This window comes from Ixodes scapularis, unplaced genomic scaffold, assembly GCF_016920785.2.
Source record: "Ixodes scapularis isolate PalLabHiFi unplaced genomic scaffold, ASM1692078v2 PGA_scaffold8__174_contigs__length_109621045, whole genome shotgun sequence".
NCBI lineage: Eukaryota > Metazoa > Arthropoda > Arachnida > Ixodida > Ixodidae > Ixodes > Ixodes scapularis.
This window is the reverse complement of record NW_024609883.1, coordinates 60205974-60218245: the sequence shown is the minus strand read 5'-3', so window position 1 is coordinate 60218245 and position 12272 is coordinate 60205974.

Sequence of the window (12272 nt, the reverse complement as noted above, 5' to 3'; positions counted from 1 at the left end):
CCAGCCATGCCGTCATGCTGTGAAATGAAACCACGTGTTTGCGCGGCGGGAATTACTTTGTGAGCTGAAGCACTCACTTCTAAAAGCAATGGCCGTGGGAAAAGTATATTTGGTCCCTGCCTTCCAGCCACCGTGGTCGCGCAACTTCGGGTGTTGCCATCCCCTCGTCGCTGCAGTTATGGCGCTTTCTAAAATAGAACTAAGTACCGCCGCATGTTAATCAACATTTCTGTTCTTGTTTAAATCATAGATTGCTATAAAAGTCCCCCTTTAAGTCAAAGAGTGCTGTGTCGAAGTGTTGATTACCTAGGTGTCTCTCGGTGGGCTTTCTTTCGAGAGAGGCCCCGAGACGTGAAAAATCTGCCGCAAAAGAAAGTTAAAGAGAAGCGAGCTAAAACAAAGAAGGCAATGTACGCACACTGAAACCAGACTTGGAACTAATCCGTTAGAAGTAACGGAATTACTTGTAATGAATTACTTTTCTCGTAATTTTGTAATTTATTCGTTACTTTTTTAAAAATGTAATTTGTAATCTAATTTCATTACTTTTTCAGTAACGCGTTACTGAAATTACTCGTTACAATCCTTCCGCCCCGTCAAAGGGAAAAATAGAGAGGAAGAAGGGCGATGCAACGGCCTTCGCGCTTTTAGCATGGTAACATAAGACGGGGGTTCGCTCGCGAAGAGATCTAGTGCTGGTGAAGGAAAGGAATTCACGGAAACCGCGACAGCCCAGCCAGAGCCCGTTTCTGGACTTGTTCGTACGGTCAGTCAGGCTGGGAGGATTCGACTGTCTACATGAAGAAGCTTCGACTTGGAAAACGAACGGACTGCTTCGAGCGCACAAAAGAGCAGAAAACTAATCACCCATAAAACCATCCAGTGGGAGTCGTGAAGAGTACGAACGTGGACACTGTGGCCGTGGTGCAGATGTCCGCTCGCCCCCTCCCCCCCCCCCCCCCTCCTTTCCGCCCCACCCCCTGCGTGTTGTCCCCAAAAAACCAATCAGTATTTTTTTTTTGTTACACGAGACCGTTCTTTGCTTGTCGATGTTCTGCCTACACACATCCACCCCGCAGTCAAAAAAAAAAAAAATTGTAACGAGATGTTGACCGTGTTCATCTTTGACAGCGCTGTGAAAGCTAAATACTGGCTGGACCGACCAGCTTCGTGGTTTCTGTCACTTAAGGTAAGGCACAAACATAAGGGAAGCGATGGCAGCAGCTCATTGGAACAGAAAATAAATGTAGCATCAACACTACTGTCAGTTCAAACAGTAACTTTAGACAGCAGGCGATAAGGTGGCCGGAGAGCACAGCCAAAATGGCTTGGGACTTCGAAGCTGAACCCATATTCCTAGAAACGAGAATGTTGGGGCTCTCGTCAGCGGATTGCGCCTACGGGAACTTACTCCGACAATTTAGGGAAAGGGACACAGCCCGAGTTTTCTGAGAATAAACAGTGGCTGACTAGGACACAGTAGGGTGCCTCCACAGGAGTTAAGGCAGCGCAAGGCGGCTGTAAAAGCGTGAGATACATTGAAGCCTGCTGTTCACTAAAAATTGTGCTTTTTCTTAATATTTTATAAACGAAAAAATCTGCTTAGTTGAAAGATTGTGGGTTAATATTTTGTGTGAAGTTTCAGTTTTGATTAGTTTGATGACCAAGAAAAAAGACCAAGTGGGTCAAGGCCGGATAACAACCTTCAACAAGCGGTACTCTGAAATCTGCCCAAACGCAAGTACCGCATGTACGTCTTACAGCCAGTTGGTTTTAGTGGCTAAACTAGCCCCTATTTAGGCAATATATAGCAACCGTAGAAAAACCACATCTTCAGGAGAGTCGTGTTCTAAGTTTTCAATGCCGTATTTCGAATGGTGTGCGTGCCTCCGCCACCCATGTGCATTCGTCGCATGTTCATGGGATTCAGTTCTGTCCCGGGTGGACAGCGCTAAATTCGTTTATATCGAACACCTGTTCCAGTCCTTTAGAGCTTTATAGACCCATCGTTGTAAAATTATTATCCTAAAATAATCGGTATATATGGTACTGAATCTGTTTTATTTTTCATGGGGCCCGAAATTCCCCCCCCCCCCCAAACACGCAGCAGCTATTGCAGGTATTTTGCGTGTTTCTTAAAGTAACGCAAAAGTAATTGAGTAAAGTAACGAAGTAATTAATCAGTTACTTTTTACGGCGAGTAATTTGTAACGGTAATCCACTATTCTTAAGCCAAGTAATTTTAATTGTAATTAATTACTTTTTTGGAGTAACGGGCACAAGTCTGTGCTATGCTCAATTGCTTTCGAAAGTACTGCTTTAGTTGGCAGTTAGTTTTGGTCAATTTCTTGCCAAATATTTTGTGCAGTATTAAATGTTAGTCAAAACACCATATTCAATTTAAAGTTTGTTATTTTTATATCAAGGCAGTTGTAAAATGTTGAGTTTAATTCAAAATAATGCTTTAGTTTCTCATTTTAAAGTTAAAGCCAATGGCATGTCAAGTGTGCATGTCTAGTTTCTATTCAAAATACCACTTTAGGAGCTGCAGTTAGAGTTTCATGCTCCACATGTCGAGTATGCAAAGCAGTGTATTATCATTTTATGTCTATTTTTATGTTTTAAACAGTTAGTGATCTGTTAACTCGGGGGCTCAAATGAAATATTCAAGGTCAGTGATGTTTATTGCCTTGCTCTGAAACGAATATTGAATGTCCTTAAGAAATTGCAAACTCGATAAATATCACTAATTACTCAACAGTACCAAATGCTCACATAAACATGGAAACATGTTAACAACGTTCTTTCTGTAATCAGTCATTCGAAGCTGGTTCAGCTTTTAGTAACTGGCAGGTTTTTAAATGTTCAGACATTTCGATTGTCATCTTCCAAGATGGACGTTAATCTCGAGTGTGATATTCATGCTATTTTACATCGACCAGGAATCGATGCTTTGGCCCAGTCATTATGAATAAATGAGTGTGCTGTTAGTCCTCTGTCCATTCTATTTATGAATCAATATGCAAAAAACCTCTAATGGTCTATGGAAACCAACAGTCCGCTGAATCTCTATTAGTTCATATAGACCAATATACCTCTATTGGTTCCCATAGACCAATGGACCTCTATTGGTTATATGCCTCTATTAGTTCCCTATAGACCTCTATTGGTACCCCTAAACCAATAGGCCTCTATTATTTATGACCTGTATTGGTTCCAATAGGGTCCTATCGGATAGAAACCTCCATTGGAATTTTCGCTAGGGATACAGTGACAATGCTCCATTTCCAAATTAGCATATGAAAGGCTAATCACAGCCCTGCCAGTCTTATTTCTTGCCTTTTTTGGTGACATGTGGTGATACATTTATGGGGCGAAAACGAATGAGCGGCCAAGTGCCGCTTATTGGTTTTCGCACCATAAATCCCATCAGGCCAACGTGCATGGGGGTGTCTGTCGCCAGTTGCCGCTCATTGGTTTTTGCCCCATAAATACTCAACGCAATGTGCACTGCAATACCTGTTGCCAATTACCGCTCATTGGTTTTTGTTCCATAAGTACCACCAGCCCAATGTGAATTCCCTAAAGGATTACCAATTGGTGTACATAAGTTTTTGCTCCCTAAATGCATATTACTCAATGTGCCTGGACCTACAGTTGCACATTGGTTCAAAGAGAATTTCGGCCTCATTTCAGTTGATCCATTTCCAGCAGGGTTGGGCTGTTGATGCTCAAGCCTTTTATCCGCGGCTTGTCGCCAGCTGATCCTGCTGCTCGACGGTGAGGAAGCGGCGAGTGTGATCTCTGAAGTAAATGTAAATCCTTGTTCATCCAGTTATCCGGTGTCAAAGTGTGGAAAATGTCCAACGTATACTGAGGGCGGGAACTAAGAGCGTTTTGCCTTGCTTTTATAACCGAAACCAGAGCGCAGAGAGATAACTGCCTTGTGTACTCCAGAAGGATGGAAGCAATAAGTTTCAACCGGTCGAGTACGTCGCCGCGGACGCAGGCGAGACGGTGCACACTGTTTAAACGCTTGCAGCATCCACGAGTGTTACCAGAAAGACGACGTCAACAGAGAAGGAGCTCACGATTCAGCATAATGCAGTGCCACGGGCCCGTAAATTTTCAAAGTTAAAAATAATGGCAGTAAAAAAAAAAACAAAAAAAAAAAAACGCATTAGCGACATATTAGTGATCACGAATAACACCGGTCACAAACTACCAAGCCTCACCGCTCCACTCTACATCGACACGACATACGACAACAAACTGCACCAAAACGCCCCAAAAGTGAAGTCGTCTGCTCCCGTACGCGTACTACAACTATAGCGGAAGTGAAGTGTTGGGCGGATGTCCTTCACAAGGATATATACAAAAATGCTTTGCGCAAGGATAATTTTCATTGATTATTGAATACATAGTGATAAAATCCCAATAATTTGTTTTTCTATCTAATTCAAGCTTGTCGGACTGCTCATAACACTGGTCGAGCATGAAAATAACAAAACTTCGAACTTTTTCGTGGCCGGTTTAAGATTTATAGTTAATACATCGGTATTTTTCGCAACGGACTAACATTATAGATTTGGCCTCCATACTTTTTAAATGCAAACAGTTCTTACATACGGCTGCCCATTGCGCCGTGTTTTGTGTCTTGTTGTATAAATCTGTAACGGTCAGCGATCATAGAGCTCACCCGCATATGAAAAGCCCATATGCGCCGCGGGGAGTAATGAATGTCGAGTAGGAAGTGTCGGGTGCAGTGTCGTTGTAGTGTTTGTGTATATATCTATGTCGGTGCTGTTGTGGTGCTCGTGTTGTCTGCGATGTATGTAGCGTTGCTGCCTACTCGTGATCGTAAGAACAGGCGCGGATTTTTTTATTTTCATAAGCTGCTAAAAAATCTCACTAGGTGACGCAAGTTACTGCCCGATTCGAAATAGTTTGCTTGAGTTGTTTATTCATGTAAGTTCGGCATTCGTTTTTCTGCCTAGCGATTCCGTCGTAGCTACCGACGCCAGCGACCGCCGAAGACGCACGCACGTACGTACCTTTGCACGTAGCTACGTCCGCCGCTTGGAGACTGTTTACTGTGTATAAAAGACATCTAACGAGAACAAACGCGTCCTGTGTGCTTTCCATTCGGCTGAAAGGCGCGCGGCTCGCTGGGCTCGTTTCTCGCCTGCTCTGGGCTGCTGGCCATCATGTTTCTTAAAGAACACGCTCAACCGTGTTTCGCAGAAGGCAGACACGGTGTAGCGTGTTAAGTTTACACGGCACCTCGTGTGTAGACGAAAAACACACATAGCTGCGTGTAAAACGAACACGTTTTGACGTGTCCGCTATGGGACAACGGTTTCCACGTCTGGGGTTGTTATTTTTGCTAACAGTGCAGGTTTTGTGAGTATACACCTAGTTTTAATGTAAAGAACAACAAACAAGATGGCGACTTCCGGTTGCCGCATCAAATTCCGGTAGGCACAGTGTTCATGTGTTTTCTTTGGTACTCGCGCGATGACAAGCTCGTATTATCGGTGTTTCCCTTCGAACGACCGTGTCGGCTATGAGCAAAATTTAACCTGTCTTGGAGGCTGTGCCATTATCGACCCGTTCGACCCATGAAATGTCGGACTGTTTAACAAGGAACAGCGCTTGTACCCTCAAGTGACTTGGCCCGAGCTGCACGATTACCTGATCAACACGCCCGGCCTGTTCACCTTTGAGCGGCTCAATGCTTACAAAGTCCTGGAAGCTTACAATTATTTTATCAGCGGAAAAGTAACCAAGGTAAAGCTTTGCCAGTCCAGGAAAGCACCGAGCGTGCGACTTCTCCTGGGCCGATTGACCGCAGGCCAGAAAAAAAGCAAAGCCTACGATGTGTGGGTCGCCGCGGAGCAGTCTGGCCCCGTCCTTTCCGCGCACTGCACGTGCGTTGCGGTGTAAATAATATAAATAATATTTTCAAACAGTGTATCTCGCCATACCGGACCCTTCATTGCCCATCATTATCAAGCGCACGTTCAGTTTTTAAGCACTTAACTTTGCGCATCAGTATCACCACTGCGTGCACCGGCTAGGCTGTGCATTTATCGCGGAGACTGGGCGTGCCATTTAAGACAGGCAAACCAACACCCTGACGTCTAAGCATACACAACACACTTTTAGAGGTTCAGTTTATCAGAAAAATAAGATAACTAAAGCTGGGAATGGTTCGGTATTAATTTCTCACATTAATTGAAAAATACTAACTCTGACACATCATCTAGCTGAGCCCAGTTGAAGCTTTGTTGGAGAACAGGTTTACTAAAATTGTTAATTACCCAGTATCTAGTGTTATGTCCGACAGAACCCGAAAGAAAAATTACAGTTACGTCCGACGTAACTTTACGTAAGGATTTGATTTTCGTCCAACGAAACCCAATATGTAAATTAAAGTTACGCCCGACGGAACTCCAAATAAGAATCGAAGTTACGTCCGACGTAACTTTACCCCAAGATTTCGAGTTACGTCCGACGGAACCCAATGTAAAAATTAAAGTTTTGTCCGACGGAACTCGAAATAAAAAATAAAGATATCCGCTGCCCGTTTCGACCTGGATGAGCTTTGTATCGGCGTACGTCGTTGTACCGGCACGCGTTCGTATAATTACTACTGCGTGGTGCACGTTAAAGAACACCGGTTAGCGTTTGTACTGCACTGGCTAACTTTCTCATGTACAGCTAAGAGATAAGTCACCCGTGGAGGCGTACTAGCATCGAAACTGTCTAAACATATGAGCATCACGATTTTTCTAGATCACGGTTCATATAACTTATCTCCGTCGGACGTAACTCGAAACCTTAGGGTAAAGTTACGTCGGACGTGTCTTTCTGGGTTCCGTTGGACGTAACGTTGCTCTTTATTTAGAGTTCCGTCGAACGTAACTTTAATTTTTATTTGGAGTTCCGATAGACGTAACTTTAATCTTCATACTGGGTTACGTCGGGCGTAACTCAAAACCTTGACATAAAGTTACGTCGGACGTAACTTTAATTTTTATTTCGGGTTCCGTCGGACATAACACTATAGACCAACACGCGGCTCTGACGTCACGCTCCTGCGGTGGCGCTGTTGTCGCCACGGCGCATGCGCAGAAGCTTCACCTCATGCGAATCTGGTTTCTGCGCTTGCGCAGTGCCCACACCTGGTGTGGGCAAATGCGGGCTTGTTTGTAAACAGCGTGTCGGTCTATACACTGTGTAATTAACACTTTTAGTGAACCTGTTCTCAAACCAAGCTTCAACTGGGCAACAAAGCTCAACTGGGCGAAAATCGTTGCGTCTACGAGGCTGGGCAGTTGCAGCCATGCTGTTTCACGTTGAAGCAGCCGTCCAAATCGGTGGCACAGCCATGTCGAGCACATCCGTACTCTGCTCGTGGAGTGCAGCATCAAGCTCAGGGAAGGTAAGCATTTCAAATTCACTCTTATTTGTTGTGCTAAGGTATACAGTATTTTTCCCACTTATAAAGACCTGGCAAAGTTGCCAAACATTATATTTGGCTCGTAAACAAGTTTCTGATGTGCCAAAAACTTTGCATACTTATGCAGGTGCAAGCATCCAAGATTGCAGAAATCAACTTCTCGAAACTAAGGAAGGACCACTGTGGCAAAGTACCAGAACCATCAGACAGACAAAACATGCCATCATCACCAGCACCACAGGCCAAGGAAAACTTCTCTCAGTTTCTCCAGTCAGTGAAGGTAAGCTGTCGTTTGCAATGGGAGATCTGCCCATCATTACTACATGTCAGAATCATGACTGGGATCACCGCACCAGGTCAGTGGGTAGGGGGTTTAGGCTCATAGTATACGTCTTAATTTGTCCATGCAATGCCCAAGACTCGAATTTGTCGGTATGTTGAACAGTTTATCGACACTTATGGTGATATGTCATCCACCAGCCATAGTGCTCGCTTGGAAATGATACGCCTCATCATTCCTGCATTCCCTTTTTAATTATGGTGGCACCAGTGATATCTGTTCAGAATGTAAATGAAACATAGGAAGTAGCTATCAATAAGACCATTTTAGAAGGGATTTCGATCAAACTATCCTTCACGAAAACCATATGATGTGTCAGTGAAATGTCACTCGGGGAAACAAACATTACTGGCCCATGAATTATCCCCTCCCCTCTTTATTTCCTTAGCTCACGCGGGCATACAGTGTTGAGCAAATTTCATTGCTTTTTCTATTTCATTTTAGGAGAGTTACCCGGACGCAAAGCTCTTCAAGATGCTGCCCTCAAGATTTTTAGTCCCAGAAGGCACTGATAATGCTTCGGAAGACGAGGGTAGTCTCGAACACCTGCCGCTACCTCTCACAGATATTTACAAAGAAGAATATATTAATTACTGAGAGGAAGATGTGGAGAGTATCCTGATTTCAATTGGAGACTTGCTGTATGTGAGTAAAGCTGAGGTAGACTTTCTCGAGAAGTCAACAAGTAAACAGCGTAGCTCAGAGATATGGTTCAAGCAGAGAGAAAGCCCTTTGAATGCCTCCGATTTGCAAAGGATATCAACCCTCCGGAGTACAAAGAAGAATATATTAATTACTGAGAGGAAGATGTGGTGAGTATCCTGATTTCAATTGGAGACTTGCTGTATGTGAGTAAAGCTGAGGTAGACTTTCTCGAGAAGTCAACAAGTAAACAAGTAAACAGCGTAGCTCAGAGATATGGTTCAAGCAGAGAGAAGGCCCTTTGAATGCCTCCGATTTGCAAAGGATATCAACCCTCCGGAGTACAAAGAAGAATATATTAATTACTGAGAGGAAGATGTGGAGAGTATCCTGATTTCAATTGGAGACTTGCTGTATGTGAGTAGAGCTGAGGTAGACTTTCTCGAGAAGTCAACAAGAAAACAGCGTAACTCAGAGGTACGGTTCAAGCAGAGAGAAGGCCCTTTGAATGCCTCCAATTTCCACAGGATATCAACCCTCTGGTGTACATCCAGTCCGATGTCGCTAATACAGGACGTGATGGGTTATAGTACTCGAAAAGGAGCAAGCGTACCAGATGCGATTGCATGGGGAATCGCTAACGAACCTAAAGCTAGAAGCCTGTTTGAGTCGGTTGAGTGCCCCAAGCACACTAATCTCAAAGTAAGGCCTGCGGGCCTTCTTGTGAACCCGGCCTTGCCATTCCTAGGAGCTAGTTCGATGGCTTTGTAGAATGCGGCTGCTGTGCAACCGCAGTCCTGGAGGTCAAATGTCCCTACAAATACAGATACGGAAACCTAAAAGAGCTTGTAAAGTTGAAAGAGGTCCAAGATGACGGCTTTTTCCTTGGGCGTGAGTGCCGACTGAAGAGGACACATGAGTTTTACTTTCAAGTGCAAGGTCAGATAGCCATTTCAGAGGTGCAGCACAGCTTTTTTGTCGTTTACACCTCAAAATTTATTGTGATTGAGAGGATAGACAGAGACGAAGAGTTTTGGAAAGTATTGCGGTCTAAACTGCAAGTTTTTTTTCCTGCCACATTCTGTCAGAATTGGCTAAGGGACGTCTAGATCTTGGACGAAGGAAGAGTACAGAGAAATACTGCATCTGCCAGGAACCCGAGCATGGGCGCATGATCGCTTGTGACAACCAGAAATGACCACCAATTTTGTTTCACTTCACGTGCATGGGCATCGCTAGAGAACCACACTCTAAAAAAAACGGGTGTAGTCGGGTGTATCAGCAGCACATGCATCCCTTTCCTGAAAGATGCACCCTCAGTTGCCCAGCCAGTGTATTTGTGCACCGACAAGGAGCATCCTCCTCTCCCTTAAAAACCTCTAGGTGTATCAGTGCACCGCCACGCTAGCCACGCGCCCCGATCAGCTTGTGCTTGGATTCCCTCTTGGGGGTCACTTTTGGGTTGGTCAGTTTCTTAGGAAGTATGGAACTGTTTTGTTCACTCGCTATTGACAGTAGAGTAGACGCTATGCTTGTTTTAGACCAATCGGGTCTCCGGGTTGGATTACGTGACTACAGTCTCCAAGCTAGAGATAAGGCAGAGCACGGCACTTGCCAAGGCCAAGGCCACGGGTAGCATCCACTGCACTATTAACTTTGGGTCGAACTTTCAAGAGGATATAGGGGACAAATCCTCGAGCTGTGTTCATTGTTGGGATAACCCTGAAGATAAGCCTTCGCGAGGGCGACCACTTTTGGCCTTGAAGGAGCTGCTATTTTCGTATTTGCGACTCCAGCGACCTGTAGGGGGCGCCACCACCAAACAAACATGGCGGCTGAGTCCAGGTCGCGTTGGCTCGGGCGGGCCGCCTGAACAGGTGGCGCGTTCAATTTAACCGATTTGCTTATGTTTAATGCCCAATTTTATAGGTATTTGAACTGAGACGGTTAAGTGTAGCCGGTACACATAAACTTGCAAAGCATAGTTTTGTTTTCCCGGTGTTTTTTTGTTCTTTTCAAATCAAACTTTCGTTTCGGAGATTTCGTTCAAAACCGAAACTATGGGCTCCGGAGAGACGGTAATATACTAATCAGTTTTGATCATCTAAGGAAAGCGGCGGTGACTGCAGAATTGTTACACCGAGAGTAATATTCAGCTAACTCGCATGCCTCGACCATGCGACTTATCTGTCCGCGAAATCGAGCTTTTGTGCGTATCCGCGTTTAAGAAACAGCTCCAGTCGTCTGCTCGGTCAACAACACAGGCTGCAGGAAAATTACGAAAATTAAGCAAGCGCTTCTTGAGCCAAAGAGTATGTTAACCCGCTGGCGCCCCACTAAGTAGCTGATACTCGTATTTCAATTCAGGTTTTAGTAGCAATCGAGAAGTCATTTTGACGAGCGGGTTATGTATTATATTGTGTACTATGGTCCTACTAAAACGATATTAGTATATTCTTCGGGTTGAAATATGAGCTTAGTTCACTACCTATTAGGCGAACTGCTGAACAAAAGTATATTTGACAGACAGAGAGGCTATTTAAACTTAGCCAAATGGTTCTAGCCGGCAGCACGGAGACAAACTGAACAGACTCTTCATTGGAGATTCACGCAGAACCTCTGTGCATTGAACTTTGCTTCGAATCCTGAACGGAGAAAATTAGTATTTTTTGTGGCTGGTCAACCTGAGGAATGCAGACGTATATTGCTGCTGGCTTCGATGGGAATATAATATAAATATTGGAGGCGCGATAGATCAAAACGCCCTGACAGCTTCTAACGTTGCGAGACTCGTCCCCCACCTTTTGAAAACAGATAATTTCCCTCATTCATCATTTCCAGCGAGCAGGTTTTCCTGAATCAAGTAATTGCGAAATCAGCCAAACTCTTTCAGTGTGGTCCAGAGGCTTTTTCGGCGAAAAACAGCCAAGATGAATAGCCATTGCACCGACCGGCGTGGGTGGCTCAAACTTGAAGCTAACCGAATACAACCAAACTAAAAAAAAAGCAGCTATCGAACCTTCCCATTCACTTGACTGCAACATTGGTGTTCCCTCCAGTGAAATGCCTCGTCTGTCGTCCGCAGTCCACTGTTCTACATCCTTATAAAGAAACCACTCATCAGTTACCAACTAGTCGTCACTTTCAATGTGGTTCGAGACAGACAAGAAATCAAAACGTTTTTCCGTGATTCTCCCCCCCCCCCCCTTCCCCCCCCCCCCCCCCCCCCATCCAAGAAATCGAAAGCACGCGACCGTGTGCTTCGAACGGGCTTTCAAACACGTGATGGAAGGGAGCAATCTACCGAGGCTTCACCACACTAATGAACTCTCAGGCAAACTTAACAAATTTTTGGACCAATTAGTCAATATTTATTGTCCGCCACCGCGCCGACAACACGTGTTCGCGAAAGCCATCGGAGACGCGGAGGGGCGCGGAGCGACCTGGACCCGCGGGTTCCAGGTTTCCCCGCTTGGTGGCGTCCGTTTTGCTGGAGTCGCGAATACTCCTCTCTTTTTTTTCTCTCCCTAAGCTGAAAGCGTGGAACAGGCTACGCAGTCGTCGGACCGATGAACCGGAGGCTTTTTTTATCCCTTGAGTCCGCTGTCTGGGCGCGGGTAATGGCAGGAGCGTGATCATGTGACAAAGGTTTCACGGGTGACGTAGTAGCTCTTTCCGATTCGGGAATGTCTGATTCCCGGCCTAGTTTCTTTTGGGTTGTGCTGCGACCAGCGGGGCTGCCTGAGATTTTGTCCGTGACAACGTATTCGAGTGTACCAAGGCTTCCAGTGTTTAAAAAGTCCAACGTACATCGGCAACAAGGGA